The sequence below is a fragment of the Corvus cornix genome, chromosome 2 (genome assembly GCF_000738735.6).
Source record: "Corvus cornix cornix isolate S_Up_H32 chromosome 2, ASM73873v5, whole genome shotgun sequence".
Lineage (NCBI taxonomy): Eukaryota > Metazoa > Chordata > Aves > Passeriformes > Corvidae > Corvus > Corvus cornix.
In genome coordinates, this window is record NC_046333.1 from 66,576,713 (window position 1) to 66,583,601 (window position 6,889).

A 6,889-nucleotide genomic window follows, 5' to 3' on the forward strand; every position below is an offset into this window, starting at 1 on the left:
CAACAGGCCAGCTTCTAGATGCTGTACGGTGCTTACCTCTCACTGACAGCAAGTGGTGGAGATCCAGTGAACGTCAATATTGTCAGTGATTTCACTGGAATGAGCTGTAGGAGCATTGGATTGGATGACATTTTCCAGGCCACCAAGGCTATCTCAGCTGCTAAGTCAGGCAACTGAAGCCCAGGCATGGCCATTACATTACTACTATCAACTTTTTTCATTCTAACTTCTAAAGGATTTAGAAGGTTTTGGGTTTGTTGGTGTGGTATTTGTGTTGATTTTTTTTTCACTCCCACTCTGCCTATCAGAGAGATGTTCCAGAACCTAAGTTCTCGTATAGAACAGAAACGTCTTTCTAATTTCCATTCTATTGAATTTTTGGCTGTTTTATATCCATTTATTCTTATGCCAGTGTTGTTCATTCTTCCTTCCTGGCTTTTATTTCCTGACATATAAAGACAGCACTGATATCTCCCCCCAGAGCTTTAGGCATAAAAGGGTGATTGTGCAGTAAAGTCTAGAGCTGAGCAGCAGAAGATACATCCACTGCTGAGCTGTTCATCTTTCCTTAGGGTGGTGGTGTGCCAGCTTCAATTAGCCAACTTAGTTATATACAAGAATACAAATCAGTCCTTGTCTAAAGATGTTACATTTTATATTGTCTATATTTCTTTAAAACCTACTAGCTTCACATCCTTTTTATTTTGCAGCTTTGGGCGTTTTTAGGGGCAACAACTGACAAATTTCTACAAGAAAGTATTAGTGTCCATGTGATCACAGAACATTTAAAGATGAAACTAAAATGTAGAAATTTCTCTGTGAGAGAAGAAAGCAATGGAGAAAATTGACATTTTTTGTTTTATTTCTTACCAGAGATGAACAATTTCACTTTTCTATTGGTCAGTACAGCTGTGACTGAGGAGTTCCTGCTTCATCAGCTACCCAGCCTGGCTAATCAAGTGAACAAGGACCATTTCCATGTTTCTGACTTTCAGAGGTTATGTCATACTTACTGATATGTAGAAATTAACATGAATAGCTAGAAATTAACATGAACAAAGGAGAAAGTGACACAGTTCCAGCAAACACACCAAAAAACTAACAGAAGAAAAATCCCCAGCTGCACGCCTCTTCAGGTGAGGTTAAATGCAAAAGAAACTGTAATCAAAGTCAGAGGAATTCTACTCATCATCTACTAAAAATAGTATAATCATCCAAAGATCTAAGGCCTTCATGTTCTGAAAAGCAGGACACAAAACATGCTAAATCAAAGACTGTTTCCTTGGAGCACACATTTTAAAGTATTACCTTTAAGGAGGCTAAAAAGTAAGTTTCTTATTCCACTCCATTAAGAGATCCTCCCACTGGGCTGCCATCCAATTGCAATTGATACCCCTTATAGTTCAACACCTTGACCTTCTTGACACAAAAGTCTCTTGGTAATTCTGTTTTAAGAGATGCACAGATGAAAGAGACCAGGCAAAAAAGAAGTGGGAGGGAATTGTACACTAAGCGTCAAATGTCACTTTATTGAATCTGGGGAAAGTGTAAAATTTCCACTTCTTTCCTCAAGCCTACATTGCAGCTGGAATGAACAAAAATGAGGATGTACCACTTTTTTAAGAACTCAGTACTTGCGTGATGCCTGCCAACACTGTCTGGAAAGGCAGTAGTCAATCTGCTGAGGTGTGCTTCCCTAAACAAACAAACAAAAACCAGAAACACTCACAGAAACAAACAAACAAATCCTCCCCTCCTTCCCTCCTGCCTCCCTCACCCCCCCAAAAAAACAACCACCAAAAAATTCCACCACCCATTATGAGTTTGTTCTATAATCCAGAGTTATGGATGTATTTATGGCTTTAAAAAGACTGTATAAAATCTTTCTGAACAATTCAGCAGATCAGTCAACCCATTGATAAACTTTCAATAACGTGTAAAAGGGTTATGGAAAGACCTTATATTTTCAGATAACCAAGTAAGAAACAAAACCACAACAAAATTAGTAGACTGACACACTGGCAATGTGCCATGAACTCAGGCATCAGAAAATTTTCCTCCCCACTCTTCCAGATATTTATAAAAATATGCAAGTCAAGGATTCTTACGCTCATCTAAGGGGGACCTTTCTCAATGTTCCACTCACAAGTGGATGAATACATGCACAGTAGGAAACAGGCTCTCAGTGGTTTTATCCCCTTTATGAATACAGTGCCAACAACTACCTAGTATCAGACTATTAGCAATTATTATACCATCTAAATATAAAGAAATTTCAACCAAGAAATAAAATTCAATAAGTAGAATTAACCTTTTAACCACTACATAAATATATATACATATGTCTATAAATGTTTTTTCTTATTCTAGTCCCTCAGCTCTATTTCTTATGAAGCTGGATGAGTCACCTAAGTGATTAGCAATTACATTTAGGCAATAGTATTTCCCACAAGTGTATTTCAAACTGTTTAAGTGTTTAACTTAAAAATTCATAAATCTACCCATGAACAACACTAATACACTACCAGCTTTACTAACAGGCAAAGAGACACAGAAGATCAATTTATTTAATCCTTGATCAAGCCATACTCTTGGAAAAGCCAACGATATTTTGGTGCAATAAAGGTGTATACACAACTTATCAGATAATGTTAAGCATATCTAATACCACCCACAAAGTCAGTGACTGTAAATGTCGGCAAATGTACAGAAGTCTGGGTTTTACCTTAGTACCCTGAGTAAGTTGAACTGTATAGCTCTAAGTTCTTAAATCACCTGGCAGGCCATTTGTACTTCAGAAGGGTGTGAATTATGATTCTTTGACTCCTTATGTTTTCTTCCTTACTGCAGAGCTGCTCTAATGACTTATATCTTGGGCACTACCACAAGATGGATGTTTTAGAGCATTTGCAATGGGAAGGGAATGTAGTAGTGATTCTTAAATGACTGCAAGAAATACTTTCAGTGTTTTAGAGCATGAGGATGAAAATACTTAACAGGATTCTTTAATTTTTTTTTCAGCTTTCCTATTATAAAACACAATTAATTAAACAAAAGGACCTAAATCGGCAATATGGAAAGTGAAGGCTACAGAGATATCTTAGTACTGATGTAGCATGTTAATATAAATGCAGCCCTTGCTAATATTAAAAACGTGCTTATGAAATATAAATGATTTTCTTTACATATAGTAGTTACCCTTGTAAGTATCCAAATAAGTGCAGAAACAATTTTCAAATAACACTTTTCTTGAAATATGTACAGTAAAAATTATGATATTTGTTATTTGTATTGTGTTGATTCACATGTCCTTTACTCTCTACCACAAATTTAATATTATCCATCTGTGGATCCATCTATTTTACAGGTGCAACTTGTTCTGGAGATAAGGCAGAATCAATTTCCATTGTACAAACAGCAAGAGGGAAGGAATGAAGAATGACTAGGAAAAAACCCTCATACTTTAGAAATTGATGCTGGAGAGATTTGCAGCTTCCAGGAACTAAAGTTCACTGTGAGTTTCTTTCCAAAACAACTTCCTTCAAACATCATAAATTCAATGCAAGACAGGCTTCGGAAACCCAGGTAAAGAAAGGTTTGTGGTCTGAACTAAATGAGAGCCAGACAAGGACCATCAGTAAGGATTGTTGGTATTTGCACTGTGTGCCTAAGTTGCTCTGCACTGGCAGCCTTACAAGAAAAACTAACAGTTTACAAGGAAAACTGAGATATTTTGTCTCCTAGAAACATCCAGTCTCTACCTGCTCCAGACAGAAGCAGGGAGCATGAAATGTGAATGTGATTTCCCTTGGGACTACATATTACTACAAAAGACTGAGGCTAGATTCTTGACAGCTTTCTAGGATCTCATCACTTCGATCAGCTTAGAAGATTTCAAATCTCCTTGCATGATGAATTATAGATTAAGAACAGTATCTCCCATTTATTTTGTCCCCATTTATTTTGTCAGATCAGACCATGACTCTACCTCATATTTTCAAAACAATCAAAAGAAATCTTGGGGAAAAAAAGAAACCAAAAATATTAAAAAAATAAAGCAAAACAGGAGAAGGCCAACTAAGCCATTAATCTGTTCACCATAAAACAAAAACAGTTCTTAGGATCTAAAGTCACACGCAGCCAACTAGAAGAATCATAAATCATTGCCTCATAAACACTAGAGGCAATGGCTTGGTTGCACTGAAGACAGCAAGGTTTCTGCTACTGATCTTCAGCTACTGAGGTTTCACCTCATCTTTTGTGATCTCCTGGAACTAGTACCTCATATTACCACACTAGTCTGTCTAAGACAACATTTCTGCAAGCAGAAGAAACCCATAATTCCTGCTCATTCATAGCAACCACAATTCAGTTAGTGTAACAGATGCCAGGGTTTAGCTAGGTTATCATCCGAAACAGGTTTAACATAGAGCCTATAATCAGCAGGATTCTTGGGAAAACAAATAGCCTTGAAGGGATAATCACTATTTGGAAGTCAAGTTATGTAAAACATATTTTCCCCTGTGTTATTGCTTCAAGTTGTTTGATTGCACCTAGTATGTGTAAAGAGTGGAAATTATAGAATCTTCACCCTGAATGGTTTAGGCTCTGTTGTTGTAATAGCTACTTAAGTTTTAAAGGGTTTTCTTGCCTTTTTCTTTTGGTCTTTCTTCATGCAGGTAAAAGCTGATAGGAGCAAAGCAATGAGGCAGGATAAAGAAATTTGCAGCCAAGGAAACTCTGCCAATTTTCTAAAACAGATGCCAATGCTTTTGGCACCTTTTTGTAGTTGACTAAAAACTGAGTCCAAATTTATCATCAAAGAGCTAGCCAGGCATGCAGATTGCACACATATCACCCTCAAAGGGAAAGCCTACAAAGTTAAAAAAACTTCACAGTATCACTCTCTCTTAAAACACAGATCAAATAACCCTCCTTCCCTCCTCCCAGCACAGACAGCACTATCTAGTCCAATATACACACAATTGTATTTCTTTTTACTCTATTATTATCTATGTATATTGTACACGTAACAGACAATAAGATACACCAGAAGTAAATATAATAAATCCACACACACCAGTGTGTAGCTACTATTTACCCCCAAACATTCCCAGTGCAGAAACTGAACTAGAAAACGGGACCATCAATAGACCAAATATCCCCGCTCTACTACAGACAAACTACTTCTTTCACGGTTTCATCCTGTCAGGAAGAATGCCAAAGCCTGGGTCCATGACTTTCTTCAAGCAAAACATTTCCTCACATGTATTCTTCAAGCAATTACTTAGAATTGCACAATATGACTACAATACCCCTACCCCTGGCTAGCCACGGTCTTCAAAGTACGTGTATTGTTGGATCAAACCCAATTTCCCACATGCCTAACTTTTGTTTATAAATAATGTAATTCTGCCTGTGCTTGAAGAGAGGTTAGGGAATGGGAGGTATGCATAAAAGGGTAACAGCCACTGTTTTTTACACTTCTGTTTCTTTCGCCCTTATCTTTTCCTGCATTCTCAGTGTCAGCCAATAGCATGGAGCAAGCAGAAAAACCTTCACCTTCCAATCTGGACACAACGGTCCTGCTGCATTCCTAAAGCAGGCTGACAAGGTTTTCTTATGGAAAGAGTTGAAAAATGGAAGACATTTCTTAGAAAGAGCATTTTCTTGTACATACAGGAAATTAATACTGTTTTTACAGCTGTAATGTTTTAATTTTCTGACACGAGAGTGTGAATTCACCTCAGTCATGCTAGGATTACATCCCTGAAGCTTTGTATTGCATAATCATAATATGTACCAGAGTCATAATATAATGTGCATAATCATAGTATGATTAAATATATTAAAGGTACAAAAGAATGTCGAATAACACTGCTTTAACATGCTCTTTTAACAGACCACACCATACTTACTATGAGGCAGATGTTCAGCTGGGGCAGACTGTTATAACTCAACTCAAAACTAAGAAGTTAGCTATACTTAGCTTTGTTGAATGACTGAGGGGAAAAGAAAAAGGAGAAAGAAAAAAAAAGAGGGGAAAAAAAAGAAAAAAAGAGTCTGGGGATTTGGTTTTAGTTTTGGTTTTATTTTTCTGTAACCACACTTACTTGACAATAAGAGGACAAACATTTTGAGAGTCTGATGTGTGTGCACAGTACACGCACACACACAGAATACTGAGTCCGGAAATGTTTCTGTACAGATCATACACGTAGCAACTTTCCAAGGTTCTGCTTGTTCTCTTACACAGGAATGTATTTTATAGACAAATAAAATATTATTCCTTTTTCATTATAGTTATCATTTCAGGAAAGCAGAGTGTTGCCAAAGTCACTTAATTTTCACATTCATTTTACAAGATGGAGATTACACTTTAAACAGATAAAAGAATCTAAATGAACTAGAACAGGCAAATACATTTTGTCAGTTTTGCTCGAATGTTATTAACTCAGGAGGTGAAGGTCATGCTTCATGTCCTTTAAAAAAAAATAGCTTTCTTTTAAAATTGTATTTCTACTGTCTCATTCTGTAGAATGTTTTCCGAGATGGCTTTTCAATTTTCTCTAATTTTCAGATAAATAGACATACATACACCCCAAAAGTAACCTAACCCAAGACAACTACTTTAATAAGATACACATTCTCTATATCTTTCTTAATGCATCACACATGCAATAGTCTCCTAGGACCATGTCCTGCCCTCTGCTATACAGACAGCTTATTATTCAACATATGCAATGAATCATTAATGATGCACACCCGCAGAGGGGAAATCAGAATTAAGCCTTTAGTTGGTGTGTAATATTTGCTCTCAAACTTCATCTATCAGGAGCAATGGTACTTCACTTACCATTGCCAAAAAAACAAATTGGAAAAAAAAAAA

At 36.7% G+C, this 6,889-nt stretch overlaps 1 long non-coding RNA gene across 1 annotated transcript; it reads left to right on the forward strand.

Moving 5' to 3' along the window:
• Positions 1-820: 820 nt before the first annotated feature.
• On the forward strand, positions 821-5,276 carry LOC109145052. Its single transcript, XR_002046192.3, has 2 exons — positions 821-1,136; positions 3,368-5,276. It is a non-coding gene; the product is annotated as an uncharacterized LOC109145052 (long non-coding RNA).
• Positions 5,277-6,889: the final 1,613 nt, after the last annotated feature.